General features: G+C 48.6%; 1 protein-coding gene across 2 annotated transcripts in view; it reads left to right on the top strand.

Annotated features, from left to right (window-relative positions):
• The first annotated feature begins 1,270 nt into the window (after positions 1–1,270).
• Positions 1,271–15,918, top strand: part of DDX25 (DEAD-box helicase 25) — a 29,319-nt gene continuing 14,671 nt past the window's right edge. Inside the window, exon 1 of one of the 2 annotated variants that reach the window (XM_069742465.1) lies at positions 1,271–1,400. The gene's annotated coding sequence lies outside the window, so the exon portion shown is untranslated. The remainder of the gene's footprint in view (positions 1,401–15,918) is intronic. The other variant, XM_069742466.1, reaches the window with a different exon arrangement.

Genomic DNA, 15,918 nt, shown 5'->3' with positions numbered 1-15,918 from the left:
GGGCGTATTATCATAAAGAAAACCACATTTCTTTATAATACGCCCGGATTTCCAGTTATTCAGCAGAACAGAGTAAGGCTACTTTCACACTAGCGTCGGAATCTCCCCGTCGCAATGCGTCGGGCAGAGATTCCGACGCTAGCGTTTGACGCACTGCACAACGGGTGCAGCGGATGCATTCTCCGGCGCATCCGCTGCCCCATTGTAAGATGCGGGGTGGTGGGGGCGGAGTTCCAGCAGCGCATGCGCGGTCGGAAAAAGCGGTCCGTCAGGAGCAAAAACGTTACATGTAACGTTTTTTGCTCCCGGCGGTCCGCCACAACACGGCGCAACCGTCGCACGACGGTTGCGACGTGTTGCAAAGCGTCGCAAATGTTAATCTATGGGGCAAAAACGCATCCTGCAAACAACTTTGCACGATGCGTTTTTTGCCATAAACGACACATTGCGACGTCTAGCAAAAAAAGCCAGTGTGAAAGTAGCCTAAATCCACGTTCACTCCATTTTTTTTCCATGGGCTGCAAGCTGTGAGTTCTTATATAGACAGGTGTGCGCCTTTCCAATTCAAGTCCTATCAGTTTAATTAAACACAGCTGAACCCCAATGAAGGAGGAGAACCATCTGAAGGAGGATCACAAGGAAATGGACAGCATGTGACTTTTATGAGTGTCCGCGTAAAGGGTCTGAATACTTATGACCATGTGATATTTCAGTTTTTCTTTTTTAATACATTTGCAAAAAATTCTACATTTTTGTTTTTTTTTCAGTCAAGATGGGGTGCAGAGTGTACATTAACGAGAACAAATAACTTTTTTTGAATTTACCAAATGGCTGCAATAAAACAAAGTTAAAATTTAAAGGGGTCTGAATACTTTCCGTACCCATTGTATAGGGCAGGCATGTCAAACACGCGTCCCGCAGGCCGCATGCGGCCCTTTACAGGCATATCTGCGACCCGCACAAAAATCTCAAACTTTGTCTGTAAACACAAAGTTTGAGACTTTTGTGCGGGCCACAGATGCTCCCAGTCACTCTCAGCCTTCCTGGCTTAGGACGGAGATCAGCAGCCACGCAATCCGCAGATGTACAAAATGCGCGATCAGCACTTCCGGCTCTTCATTGGCCGATATCCCTGCATATGACCTGCTTACGACATCAGCAGCCGACCAACTAGCTCTGTGTCAATCCATGATGTGTGTACTTTAGTCGGCTGCTGATGACGTAAGCAAGTCATATGCAGGGATATCGGCCAATGAATGAAGAGCCAGAAGTGCTGATCGCGCGTTTTGTACATCTGCGGCTCGCGTGGCTGCTGATCTCCGTCCTAAGTCAGGAAGGCTGAGAGTGACTGGGATACTGTGACCGAGGAAGAAGGGACCCACTGCCGCACAGGCAAAGAAGTGAGTGGCCCTCCTCCTGTACACATCATGCACGGACCTTCTGGGATGGGGTTTGTACGTTATGCACGCACCTGGCAGTGTGTACGTACCTTCTGGGATGGGGTTTGTACGTTATGCACGCACCTGGCAGTGTGTACGTACCTTCTGGGATGGGTTTTGTACGTTATGCACGCACCTGGCAGTGTGTACGTACCTTCTGGGATGGGGTTTGTACGTTATGCACGCACCTGGCAGTGTGCACGTACCTTCTGGGATGGGTTTTGTACGTTATGCACGCACCTGGCAGTGTGCACGTACCTTCTGGGATGGGTTTTGTACGTTATGCACGCACCTGGCAGTGTGCACGTACCTTCTGGGATGGGTTTTGTACGTTATGCACGCACCTGGCAGTGTGCACGTACCTTCTGGGATGGGGTTTGTACGTTATGCACGCACCTGGCAGTGTGTACGTACCTTCTGGGATGGGTTTTGTACGTTATGCACGCACCTGGCAGTGTGCACGTACCTTCTGGGATGGGGTTTGTACGTTATGCACGCACCTGGCAGTGTGCACGTACCTTCTGGGATGGGGTTTGTACGTTATGCACGCACCTGGCAGTGTGCACGTACCTTCTGGGATGGGGTTTGTACGTTATGCACGCACCTGGCAGTGTGCACGTACCTTCTGGGATGGGGTTTGTACGTTATGCACGCACCTGGCAGTGTGCACGTACCTTCTGGGATGGGGTTTGTACGTTATGCACGCATCTGGCAGTGTGTACGTACCTTCTGGGATGGGGTTTGTACGTTATGCACGCACCTGGCAGTGTGCACGTACCTTCTGGGATGGGGTTTGTACGTTATGCACGCACCTGGCAGTGTGTACAGACTTTCTAGGATGGGGTTTGTACGTTATGCACGCACCTGGCAGTGTGTACGCACCTTCTGGGATGGGTTTTGTACGTTATGCACGCATCTGGCAGTGTGCACGTACCTTCTAGGATGGGGTTTGTACGTTATGCACGCACCTGGCAGTGTGTACGTACCTTCTGGGATGGGGTTTGTACGTTATGCACGCACCTGGCAGTGTGTACGTACCTTCTGGGCTGGGGTTTGTACGTTATGCACGCACCTGGCAGTGTGTACGTACCTTCTGGGATGGGTTTTGTACGTTATGCACGCACCTGGCAGTGTGCACGTACCTTCTGAGATGGGTTTTGTACGTTATGCACGCACCTGGCAGTGTGTACGTACCTTCTGGGATGGGTTTTGTACGTTATGCACGCACCTGGCAGTGTGTACGTACCTTCTGGGATGGGGTTTGTACGTTATGCACGCACCTGGCAGTGTGCACGTACCTTCTGGGATGGGGTTTGTACGTTATGCACGCACCTGGCAGTGTGTACGTACCTTCTGGGATGGGTTTTGTACGTTATGCACGCATCTGGCAGTGTGCACGTACCTTCTAGGATGGGGTTTGTACGTTATGCACGCACCTGGCAGTGTGTACGTACCTTCTGGGATGGGGTTTGTACGTTATGCACGCACCTGGCAGTGTGTACGTACCTTCTGGGATGGGTTTTGTACGTTATGCACGCACCTGGCAGTGTGCACGTACCTTCTGGGATGGGGTTTGTACGTTATGCACGCACCTGGCAGTGTGCACGTACCTTCTAGGATGGGGTTTGTACGTTATGCACGCACCTGGCAGTGTGCACAGACTTTCTAGGATGGGGTTTGTACGTTATGCACGCACCTGGCAGTGTGCACGTACCTTCTGGGATGGGGTTTGTACGTTATGCACGCACCTGGCAGTGTGCACGTACCTTCTGGGATGGGGTTTGTACGTTATGCACGCACCTGGCAGTGTGCACAGACTTTCTAGGATGGGGTTTGTACGTTATGCACGCACCTGGCAGTGTGTACGTACCTTCTGGGATGGGGTTTGTACGTTATGCACGCACCTGTCAGTGTGCACGTACCTTCTGGGATGGGGTTTGTACGTTATGCACGCACCTGGCAGTGTGCACGTACCTTCTGGGATGGGGTTTGTACGTTATGCACGCACCTTCTGGGATGGGGTTTGTACGTTATGCACGCACCTTCTGGGATGGGGTTTGTACGTTATGCACGCACCTGGCAGTGTGCACGTACCTTCTGGGATGGGGTTTGTACGTTATGCACGCACCTGGCAGTGTGCACGTACCTTCTGGGATGGGGTTTGTACGTTATGCACGCACCTGGCAGTGTGCACGTACCTTCTGGGATGGGGTTTGTACGTTATGCACGCACCTGGCAGTGTGTACGTACCTTCTGGGATGGGGTTTGTACGTTATGCACGCACCTGGCAGTGTGTACGTACCTTCTGGGATGGGGTTTGTACGTTATGCACGCATCTGGCAGTGTGCACGTACCTTCTAGGATGGGGTTTGTACGTTATGCACGCACCTGGCAGTGTGCACGTACCTTCTGGGATGGGGTTTGTACGTTATGCACGCACCTGGCAGTGTGCACGTACCTTCTGGGATGGGGTTTGTACGTTATGCACGCACCTGGCAGTGTGCACGTACCTTCTGGGATGGGGTTTGTACGTTATGCACGCACCTGGCAGTGTGCACGTACCTTCTAGGATGGGGTTTGTACGTTATGCACGCACCTGGCAGTGTGTACGTACCTTCTGGGATGGGGTTTGTACGTTATGCACGCACCTGGCAGTGTGTACGTACCTTCTGGGATGGGTTTTGTACGTTATGCACGCATCTGGCAGTGTGCACGTACCTTCTAGGATGGGGTTTGTACGTTATGCACGCACCTGGCAGTGTGCACGTACCTTCTGGGATGGGGTTTGTACGTTATGCACGCATCTGGCAGTGTGCACGTACCTTCTAGGATGGGGTTTGTACGTTATGCACGCACCTGGCAGTGTGTACGTACCTTCTGGGATGGGGTTTGTACGTTATGCACGCACCTGGCAGTGTACACGTACCTTCTGGGATGGGGTTTGTACGTTATGCACGCACCTGGCAGTGTGCACGTACCTTCTGGGATGGGGTTTGTACGTTATGCACGCACCTGGCAGTGTGTACGTACCTTCTGGGATGGGGTTTGTACGTTATGCACGCACCTGGCAGTGTGTACATACCTTCTGGGATGGGGTTTGTACGTTATGCACGCACCTGGCAGTGTGTACGTACCTTCTGGGATGGGGTTTGTACATTATGCACGCACCTGGCAGTGTGCACGTACCTTCTGGGATGGGGTTTTGTACGTTATGCACGCACCTGGCAGTGTGCACGTACCTTCTGGGATGGGGTTTGTACGTTATGCACGCACCTTCTGGGATGGGGTTTGTACGTTATGCACGCACCTGGCAGTGTGCACGTACCTTCTGGGATGGGGTTTGTACGTTATGCACGTACCTGGCAGTGTGCACGTACCTTCTGGGATGGGGTTTGTACGTTATGCACGCACCTGGCAGTGTGCACAGACTTTCTAGGATGGGGTTTGTACGTTATGCACGCACCTGGCAGTGTGTACGTACCTTCTGGGATGGGGTTTGTACGTTATGCACGCACCTTCTGGGATGGGGTTTGTACGTTATGCACGCACCTGGCAGTGTGCACGTACCTTCTGGGATGGGGTTTGTACGTTATGCACGTACCTGGCAGTGTGCACAGACTGAGGTGTCAAGCCTCAGGACAAAACACTAATGATTGAAAAAAAGATAGCAAATAAATGTTTAGTTTTTAATTGCTGTATTTTTGTTGAATATAATAGTTGCTGTTGCGCACTGCAAATATATGTTGCTGTTACATATTACTACTTCATATCTTGTTTTCATTGACTGCTGTTAACATATGTGTGTGACATTAGCTGCTGTGTGCGGCCCTCGCAACAACCTCGTTACTCATGTGGCCCTCGGGGTACCCTGAGTTTGACATGCCTGGTATAGGGGGTAAAGGGTGGTGGTCTCTATATGGTGAGCACTGGATGTGACTCTCCGAGGTTGGTAATGTATGGGGTAAAGTGTGGTGGTCTCTATATGGTGAGTACAGTACGGCTGGCACTGGACGTGACTCTCCGAGGTTGGTAATGTATGGGGTAAAGTGTGGTGGTCTCTATATGGTGAGTACAGTACGGCTGGCACTGGACGTGACTATCCGAGGTTGGTAATGTATGGGGTAAAGTGTGGTGGTCTCTATATGGCGAGTACAGTATGGCTGGCACTGGACGTGACTCTCCGAGGTTGGTAATGTATGGGGTAAAGTGTGGTGGTCTCTATATGGTGAGTACAGTATGGCTGGCTCTGGATGTGATTCTCCGAGGTTGGTAATGCATGGGGGGTAAAGGATGGTGCTCACAGTATGGCTGGCACCAGGGATGGGTCTAGTGTGGTTGGCACATTATGTAACTTCTGAGGCTGGCACGGTTTTGGGTGCTGCACACATTCCGGTCGATAGCCAATACCCACCTCATTTAAGAGCCTCGATTTAAAGTTGTTCACATTTTTCAATGACATGGAGATACAGCTTCTATGTGATGAAGAGGTTCTGAAGCAGCAGTGTGCATCATCCGGAATACCCCGTCCTGACCTTACACTACAGGAATATCTCCAGCCCCCTGTGGTTGGTTCTGTGCAGTCACTGAGCTTTTGATATTGTCATGTCCATCATCCGGATATTATAAGGGACCGGCGCCATACTTACCAGCAGGTGATAGTGGGAGTTGTAATCCTGGGGGTCTAGTAAGGAGACCCCACAGTGACTCCCTGCGCACGTCCCCCACTGATTAGGTAAATTGTTTACAGCATGGAGTTGGTGTTCGGTGCTGTCCTCGCCCGTTCTGCCATTCTGCAAGGTGCCGTCTCCGGTTACTGCAGAACTCGATACCTTCAGACGCAGGAATGAAGTGTTCTGTCTCATTAGTCATTTAGGGAGAGAATTGGGTATCAGGGGGCGCAGGACGTATGAGCGCAACAGAGGGAGACACGTGACCCCCCAGAGCAACAACGCTCTTTATCACTGATCTAATAAAGGGTTAAGGAAGCTGTGATGTCTATGAGGCACATGGCACAGAGGGGCGGTACTGATTATAGGGCCCAGGAGTAGAGGAGCGGCAATGATTATAGGGCACAGGACTAGAAGAGGGGCAGCACTAATTATAGGGCCCAGGAGTAGAGGAGCCGCAATGATTATAGGGCACAGGAGTAGAGGAGCGGCACTGATTATAGGGCACAGGACTAGAAGAGGGGCAGCACTAATTATAGGGCCCAGGAGTAGAGGGGCCGCAATGATTATAGGGCACAGGAGTAGAGGAGCGGCACTGATTATAGGGCCCAGGAGTAGAGGAGCGGCACTGATTATAGGGCACAGGACTAGAAGAGGGGCAGCACTAATTATAGGGCCCAGGAGTAGAGGGGCGGCACTAATTATAGGGTACAGGAGTAGAGGAGCAGCACTAATTATATGGCACAGAACTAGAGGGGCGGCACTAATTATAGGGCCCAGGAGTAGAGGGGCGGCACTAATTATAGGGCCCAGGAGTAGAGGGGCGGCACTAATTATAGGGCCCAGGAGTAGAGGGGCGGCACTAATTATAGGGCCCAGGAGTAGAGGGGCGGCACTAATTATAGGGCACAGGAGTAGAGGGGCGGCACTAATTATAGGGCCCAGGAGTAGAGGGGCGGCACTAATTATAGGGCCCAGGAGTAGAGGGGCGGCACTAATTATAGGGCCCAGGAGTAGAGGGGCGGCACTAATTATAGGGCACAGGACTAGAAGAGGGGCAGCACTAATTATAGGGCCCAGGAGTAGAGGGGCCGCAATGATTATAGGGCACAGGAGTAGAGGAGCGGCACTGATTATAGGGCCCAGGACTAGAAGAGGGGCAGCACTAATTATAGGGCCCAGGAGTAGAGGGGCCGCAATGATTATAGGGCACAGGAGTAGAGGGGCGGCACTAATTATAGGGTACAGGAGTAGAGGAGCGGCACTGATTATAGGGCCCAGGAGTAGAGGAGCGGCACTGATTATAGGGCACAGGACTAGAAGAGGGGCAGCACTAATTATAGGGCCCAGGAGTAGAGGGGCGGCACTAATTATAGGGTACAGGAGTAGAGGAGCAGCACTAATTATAGGGCACAGAACTAGAGGGGCGGCACTAATTATAGGGCCCAGGAGTAGAGGGGCGGCACTAATTATAGGGCCCAGGAGTAGAGGGGCGGCACTAATTATAGGGCCCAGGAGTAGAGGGGCGGCACTAATTATAGGGCCCAGGAGTAGAGGGGCGGCACTAATTATAGGGCACAGGAGTAGAGGGGCGGCACTAATTATAGGGCCCAGGAGTAGAGGGGCGGCACTAATTATAGGGCCCAGGAGTAGAGGGGCGGCACTAATTATAGGGCCCAGGAGTAGAGGGGCGGCACTAATTATAGGGCACAGGACTAGAGGAGCAGCACTAATTATATGGCACAGGACTAGAAGAGGAGCAGCACTGATTATAGGGCACAGGACTAGAAGAGGAGCAGCACTAATTGTAGGGCCCAGGAGTAGAGGAGCAGCACTGATTATAGGGCACAGGACTAGAGGAGTGGCACTGATTATAGGGCACAGGACTAGAGGGGCGGCACTAATTATAGGGCATAGGAGTAGAGGGGCGGCACTAATTACAGGGCACAGGACTAGAGGAGCGGCACTGATTATAGGGCACAGGACTAGAGGAGCAGCACTAATTATAGGGCACAGGACTAGAGGAGCAGCACTGATTATAGGGCACAGGACTAGAGGCGGAGCACTAACTATAGGGTACTGTAGTAGAGGGGCAGCACTGATTATAGGGAACAGGACTAGAGGCGGAGCACTAACTATAGGGCACTGTAATAGAGGGGCAGCACTAATTATAGTGCACAGTAGAGTGGTGCCAGTAATTATAGGGCACTGTAGTAGAGGGGTGGCATTAATGATAGTGCACAGTAAAGGGGTGCCAGTAATTATAGGGCACTGTAGTAGAGGGGCCGCACTAATTATGGGGCACGGTACAGGGGCGTAACTATAGGACACAGTAGTAGAGGGGCAGCACTAATTATAGTGCACAGTAGAGGGGTGCCAGTAATTATAGGGCACTGTAGTAGAGGGGTGGCATTAATAACAGTGCACAGTAAAGGGGTGCCAGTAATTATGGGGCACTGTAGTAGAGGGGCCGCACTAATTATAGTGCACAGTAGAGGGGTGCCAGTAATTATAGGGCACTGTAGTAGAGGGGTGGCATTAATAACAGTGCACAGTAAAGGGGTGCCAGTAATTATAGGGCACTGTAGTAGAGGGGTGGCATTAATAACAGTGCACAGTAAAGGGGTGCCAGTAAATATAGGGCACTGTAGTAGAGGGGCCGCACTAATTATAGTGCACAGTAAAGGGGTGCCAGTAATTATAGGGCACTGTAGTAGAGGGGCCGCACTAATTGTGGGGCACGGTACAGGGGCGTAACTATAGGACACAGTAGTAGAGGGGCAGCACTAATTATAGTGCACAGTAGAGGGGTGCCAGTAATTACTGCTCTTTGGTGTGTGGCACTGTGTAGGCAAAATATAACACTTTACAATGAGATGGAGGAGGGTGGAAGTTGCTCTTTGATGGAGGACTGAGGTCTTTAATTAGGTTTTCCAGATTGCTAAAAACTACAATTCCCAGCATGCCCTGCTAGCTCTTCTCTGACTCAGGGCATGCTGGGAGTTATAGGTCTTTGTGCCCACTGTATGGCACTCCATGGGGGCATTTTGGTGTAGACATTCCTGATTCATAAGTGTAGGTGCGCACGGTCAGTAACTGGCAGCGCATTGGATGTAGCACTTTTGCAGCCATCTATAATTGAATGCAGGTGACTCCTCTATATTCACGGAACCGTGCCCAAATTAATATATTATATGGGTGAAATTTATCTTACAGAGACTCGTGTCTGCAAAAGAGAAATTAACATGCTGGAAAGATGCGCCCCGTGTCTGTCAGGTGCACACGGTCAGTAAATGCAGCAGGTTGGACGCTGGGTACTTGTGCAGCGGCCAGATGTTACGGAATAGAGGATGGGATTTCAAGAAATCCCATGTCTGCTATGTGTTCATAGACGCCCGCAAATTTCACTCATACAATATATTGGAAGCGATGAATGCGCACGGTTCAGTGACCACAGAGGATATGTGCCCACGGTCAGGAATTTGCAGCGCTTTGGACGCAGCACGTTTGCTGCCGGCTTTAGACCGCAGGCGATTCCGCACCCATTATATTTTATGGGTATTGTATTCCCACAGTCAGTAAACGCTGCGGGTTGAACGCTGCATACATCAGCAGCGTCCAGATGTTACAGCATAGTGGGGGGATTTCAAGAAACCCCATGTCCATTATGTGTGCACTGATGCCCGCGGATCACCTACGGAAATGGACATATGGAGTGTCTTTAATGACTGTAGCGTGTCTTTTTATCATGTGGAGACGCGAGCCTCTGCAACATAAATATCACCCGTGTAAGGCTACGAGCCTCCACAAGATAAATATCACCCGTGTAAGGCTATGTGCACACGTTGCGGATTAGGCTTAGGAATTTCTGGTGCGGATTCTGCCTCTCCTGGCAGAAAACGCACCTGCGGATTTGTCGCGTTTTCGCAGCGTTTTTTGTGCGTTTTTGCTGCGTTTTTTTACCCCTGCAGTTTTCTATAATGGAATGGGTACAAAAACGCTGCAGATTCACAAAAAAGAAGTGACATGCTACTTCTTTTAAATCGCAGCGTTTCCGCAGCAGATTTTCCGCAAAGTGTGCACAGCATTTTTTTTTTCTCATTGATTTACATTGTACTGTAAATCAATTGCTGATCTGCAGCGTTTATGCACCTCAAAAAACGCTGCGGATCCGCAGAGAATCCGCAACGTGTGCACATACCCTGAAAGAAGTAGCATGTCACTTCTTTTTTTTGGAATCTGCAGTGTTTTTGCACCCATTCCATTATAGAAAACCGCAGGGGTAAAAAACGCAGCAGATCCACAAGAAAACCGCAGCAAAAACTCACAAAAAACACTGCGGAACCGCACAAAAAACGCGACAAATCCGCAGGTGCCTTTTCTGCCAGGAGAGGCAGAATCCGCACCAGAAATTCCTAAGGCTAATCCGCAACGTGTGCACATAGCCTTAGGCTATGAGCCTCCAAAAGATAAATATCACCCGTGTAAGGCTACCAGCCTCCAAAAGATAAATATCACCCGTGTAAGGCTACGAGCCTCCACAAGACAAATATCACCCATGTTAGGCCGGCGTCACTATAGCGAGTTTTACGGACGTATGAGCGCATTAAATACGTCCGTAAAACACGCCTAACAAACGTCCCAATTATTCTCTACAGGTCCTTCTCAAAAAATTAGCATATAGTGTTAAATTTCATTATTTACCATAATGTAATGATTACAATTAAACTTTCATATATTATAGATTCATTATCCACCAACTGAAATTTGTCAGGTCTTTTGTTTTAATACTGATGATTTTGGCATACAACTCCTGATAACCCAAAAAACCTGTCTCAATAAATTAGCATATTTCACCCATCCAATCAAATAAAAGTGTTTTTTAATAACAAACAAAAAAACCAACAAATAATAATGTTCAGTTATGCACTCAATACTTGGTCGGGAATCCTTTGGCAGAAATGACTGCTTCAATGCGGCGTGGCATGGAGGCAATCAGCCTGTGACACTGCTGAGATGTTATGGAGGCCCAGGATGCTTCAATAGCGGCCTTAAGCTCATCCAGAGTGTTGGGTCTTGCGTCTCTCAACTTTCTCTTCACAATATCCCACAGATTCTCTATGGGGTTCAGGTCAGGAGAGTTGGCAGGCCAATTGAGCACAGTAATACTATGGTCAGTAAACCATTTACCAGTGGTTTTGGCACTGTGAGCAGGTGCCAGGTCGTGCTGAAAAATGAAATCTTCATCTCCATAAAGCATTTCAGCCGATGGAAGCATGAAGTGCTCCAAAATCTCCTGATAGCTAGCTGCATTGACCCTGCCCTTGATGAAACACAGTGGACCAACACCAGCAGCTGACATGGCACCCCACACCATCACTGACTGTGGGTACTTGACACTGGACTTCAGGCATTTTGGCATTTCCTTCTCCCCAGTCTTCCTCCAGACTCTGGCACCTTGATTTCTGAATGACATGCAAAATTTGCTTTCATCAGAAAAAAGTACTTGGGACCACTTAGCAACAGTCCAGTGCTGCTTCTCTGTAGCCCAGGTCAGGCGCCTCTGCCGCTGTTTATGGTTCAAAAGTGGCTTTACCTGGGGAATGCGGCACCTGTAGCCCATTTCCTGCACACGCCTGTGCACGGTGGCTCTGGATGTTTCCACTTCTCCACAATCTTTCTCAGGGTCCGGTCTCCTCTTCTCGTTGTAAAGCGTTTTCTGCCACATTGTTTCCTTCCAACAGACTTACCATTGAGGTGCCTTGATACAGCACTCTGGGAACAGCCTATTTGTTGAGAAATTTCTTTCTGGGTCTTACCCTCTTGCTTGAGGGTGTCAATGATGGCCTTCTTGACATCTGTCAGGTCGCTAGTCTTACCCATGATGGGGGTTTTGAGTAATGAACCAGGCAGGGAGTTTATAAAAGCCTCAGGTATCTTTTGCATGTGTTTAGAGTTAATTAGTTGATTCAGAAGATTAGGGTAATAGGTCGTTTAGAGAACCTTTTCTTGATATGCTAATTTTTTGAGACAGGTTTTTTGGGTTATCAGGAGTTGTATGCCAAAATCATCAGTATTAAAACAATAAAAGACCTAACAAATTTCAGTTGGTGGATAATGAATCTATAATATATGAAAGTTTAATTGTAATCATTACATTATGGTAAATAATGAAATTTAACACTATATGCTAATTTTTTGAGAAGGACCTGTATACCCCTGCTCCTATCAGCCGTATTTTACTGATCCGTATTATACGGTCTTCTACGGCCGTAGAAAATCGCAGCATGCTGCGTTTTTCACCGTATTGCGCAAAAAAAAAAAAATTCGCCAATTCAAGTCTATGGGGGCCCGAAAAATACGGATTACACACGGACCAGCAGTGTGACTTGCGAGAAATACGCAGCAGTGTTCTATAGAAAAGCCGGTAATTCAGTGCGGTGTACAGTAAAATCACACTGACAGGTTACAATAGAATAGGTAGAATAAATGTGTACACATAGAATAGATTATATATATATATATATATATATATATATATATATATATATATATATATATATATCTCTATCAGTGAGACACATATATGTATATATATTAATATTTCATCCAGCGCTAGATAGCTTAAAAGCCAATAATTCAATTACCGGCTTTTGCTATCTCCTTCCTAAACCCGACATGATATGAGACATGGTTACATGCAGTAAACCATCTCATATCCCCCTTTTTTTTTTTTTGCATATTCCACACTACTAATGTTAGTAGTGTGTATGTGCAAAATTTGGCCGTTCTAGCTATTAAATTAAAGGGTTAAATGGCAGAAAAAATTGGCGTGGGCTCCCGCGCAATTTTCTCCGCCAGAGTAGTAAAGCCAGTGACTGAGGGCAGATATTAATAGCCTTAATATTAATAACGGATTACATACGTTATTACTATTAATATTAATAACGGATTACATACGGAGGATGCCATGCGCAAAATACACTGACACACCCTGCCTACGGAGGAGATACGGACCACTATTTTGGGGACTTTTCAGTGTATTACGGCCGTAAAATACGGACCGTATTGTCTTACGCCGAATGTGACGCCGGCCTAAGGCTGCGAGCCTCCACAAGATAAATGTCACCCGTGTAAGGCTACAAGCCTTCTCAAGATAAATATCACCCGTGTAAGGCTACGAGCCTCCTCAAGATAAATATCACCCGTGTAAGGCTACGAGCCTCCTCAAGATAAATATCACCCATGTAAGGCTACGAGCCTCCACAAGACAAATATCACCCGTGTAAGGCTACGAGCCTCCTCAAGATAAATATCACCTGTATAAGGCTACGAGCCTCCACAAGACAAATATCACCCGTGTAAGGCTACGAGCTTCCACAAGATAAATGTCACCCGTGTAAGGCTACAAGCCTCCACAAGACAAATATCACCCGTGTAAGGCTACGAGCCTCCACAAGACAAATATCACCTGTATAAGGCTACGAGCCTCCACAAGATAAATGTCACCTGTATAAGGCTAGGAGCCTCCACAAGATAAATGTCACCTGTATAAGGCTACGAGCCTCCACAAGATAAATGTCACCTGTATAAGGCTGCGAGCCTCCACAAGATAAATGTCACCTGTATAAGGCTGCGAGCCTGCACAAGACAAATATCACCTGTATAAGGCTACGAGCCTCCACAAGATAAATGTCACCTGTATAAGGCTACGAGCCTCCACAAGACAAATATCACCTGTATAAGGCTACGAGCCTCCACAAGATAAATGTCACCTGTATAAGGCTACGAGCCTCCACAAGATAAATGTCACCTGTATAAGGCTACGAGCCTCCACAAGATAAATGTCACCTGTATAAGGCTACGAGCCTCCACAAGATAAATGTCACCTGTATAAGGCTACGAGCCTCCACAAGATAAATGTCACCTGTATAAGGCTACGAGCCTCCACAAGATAAATGTCACCTGTATAAGGCTGCGAGCCTCCACAAGATAAATGTCACCTGTATAAGGCTGCGAGCCTCCACAAGATAAATGTCACCTGTATAAGGCTACGAGCCTCCACAAGATAAATGTCACCTGTATAAGGCTACGAGCCTCCACAAGATAAATGTCACCTGTATAAGGCTGCGAGCCTCCACAAGATAAATGTCACCTGTATAAGGCTACGAGCCTCCACAAGATAAATGTCACCTGTATAAGGCTACGAGCCTCCACAAGATAAATGTCACCTGTATAAGGCTACGAGCCTCCACAAGATAAATGTCACCTGTATAAGGCTGCGAGCCTCCACAAGATAAATGTCACCTGTATAAGGCTGCGAGCCTCCACAAGATAAATGTCACCTGTATAAGGCTGCGAGCCTCCACAAGATAAATATCACCTGTATAAGGCTGCGAGCCTCCACAAGATAAATGTCACCTGTATAAGGCTGCGAGCCTCCACAAGATAAATGTCACCTGTATAAGGCTGCGAGCCTCCACAAGATAAATATCACCTGTATAAGGCTGCGAGCCTCCACAAGATAAATGTCACCTGTATAAGGCTGCGAGCCTCCACAAGATAAATGTCACCTGTATAAGGCTGCGAGCCTGCACAAGATAAATGTCACTTGTGTAAAGGTACCGTCACACTAAACGATATCGCTAGCGATCCGTGACGTCACCGCTCTGCTTTCCGGCCGCTGTGCTTACACAGGGCAGAGAAGCAGAGCGCCGAGGGACAGGCAGCGGAAGGTAAGTATGTAGTGTTTTTTTTTTTTTTTTTAACTTTTACGCTGGTAACCAGGGTAAACATCGGGTTACTAAGCGCGGCCCTGCGCTTAGTAACCCGATGTTTACCCTGGTTACCGGCATCGTGGGTCGTTGGAGAGCTGTCTGTGTGACAGCTCTCCAGCGACCAAACAGCGACGCTGCAGCGTCGCTCAGTGTGACAGTACCTTAAGGCTACGAGCCTCCACAGATAAATGTCACCTGTATAAGGCTATGTCCCAACGGTCAGGAACCAGCAGCGCTTTGGACGCAGCACATGTCTGCTGTCGGCTTTTGAATGCAGGCGATTCTGCGTTTGGTCACTGATCCGTGGGGAATCACCGGGCCCCGTACATTGTACGAGTGATATTTATCTTGCAGAGAAGGAGCATCTCCACAAGATACAGACATGCTACAGTCTGGAAAGTCGAGCCGCATGTCCGTCTCCACAGGGAAGCTGCGGGTGCTGATGCACGCATAGTGGAGATGGAATATCTTCAAATCCCCCCACTATGCTGTAACATCTGGACGCTGCGGATGTACACAGCGTCCAACCGGCAGCGTTTACTGACCGTGGAAACATACGCCAATGTATTGGTTCTGCATGGTCCAGGGAACAAAGAGGAGTCACCTGCGTTCAATACCCGGCAGCGAACACGTGCTGCGTCCAAAGCCTCGCCGATTACTGACCGTGGGGACGTAGCCGAACAATCCCCCCACTGCTGCCCAAGCCACAGCGTGTGCTTGACCGTCTGCACCTGAGGCGCACAGTAAGGCCACGGTCACACGGTCAGTATTTATAACCTGGAGTGGGTGATAAATACAGGAGTGGTGACGTGTTTCTATTACACTTTTCCTCTGACTGCTCCTCTCCTAACAAACACTGAGGTAAAAAAAAAACACTGAGGTATAAAAAAAAACATTGAACACTGAGGTAAAAAAAAACACTGAACACTGAGGTAAAAAAACACACTGAACACTGAGGTAAAAAAAAACACTGAACACTGAGGTAAAAAACTAACCAAACACTGAGGTAAAAAAAAACACTGAACACTGAGGTAA

Source organism: Ranitomeya imitator, chromosome 10 (genome assembly GCF_032444005.1).
Source record: "Ranitomeya imitator isolate aRanImi1 chromosome 10, aRanImi1.pri, whole genome shotgun sequence".
NCBI lineage: Eukaryota > Metazoa > Chordata > Amphibia > Anura > Dendrobatidae > Ranitomeya > Ranitomeya imitator.
The sequence above is the reverse complement of the archived record's forward strand: the minus strand, read 5'-3'. Positions and strand labels throughout refer to the sequence as shown.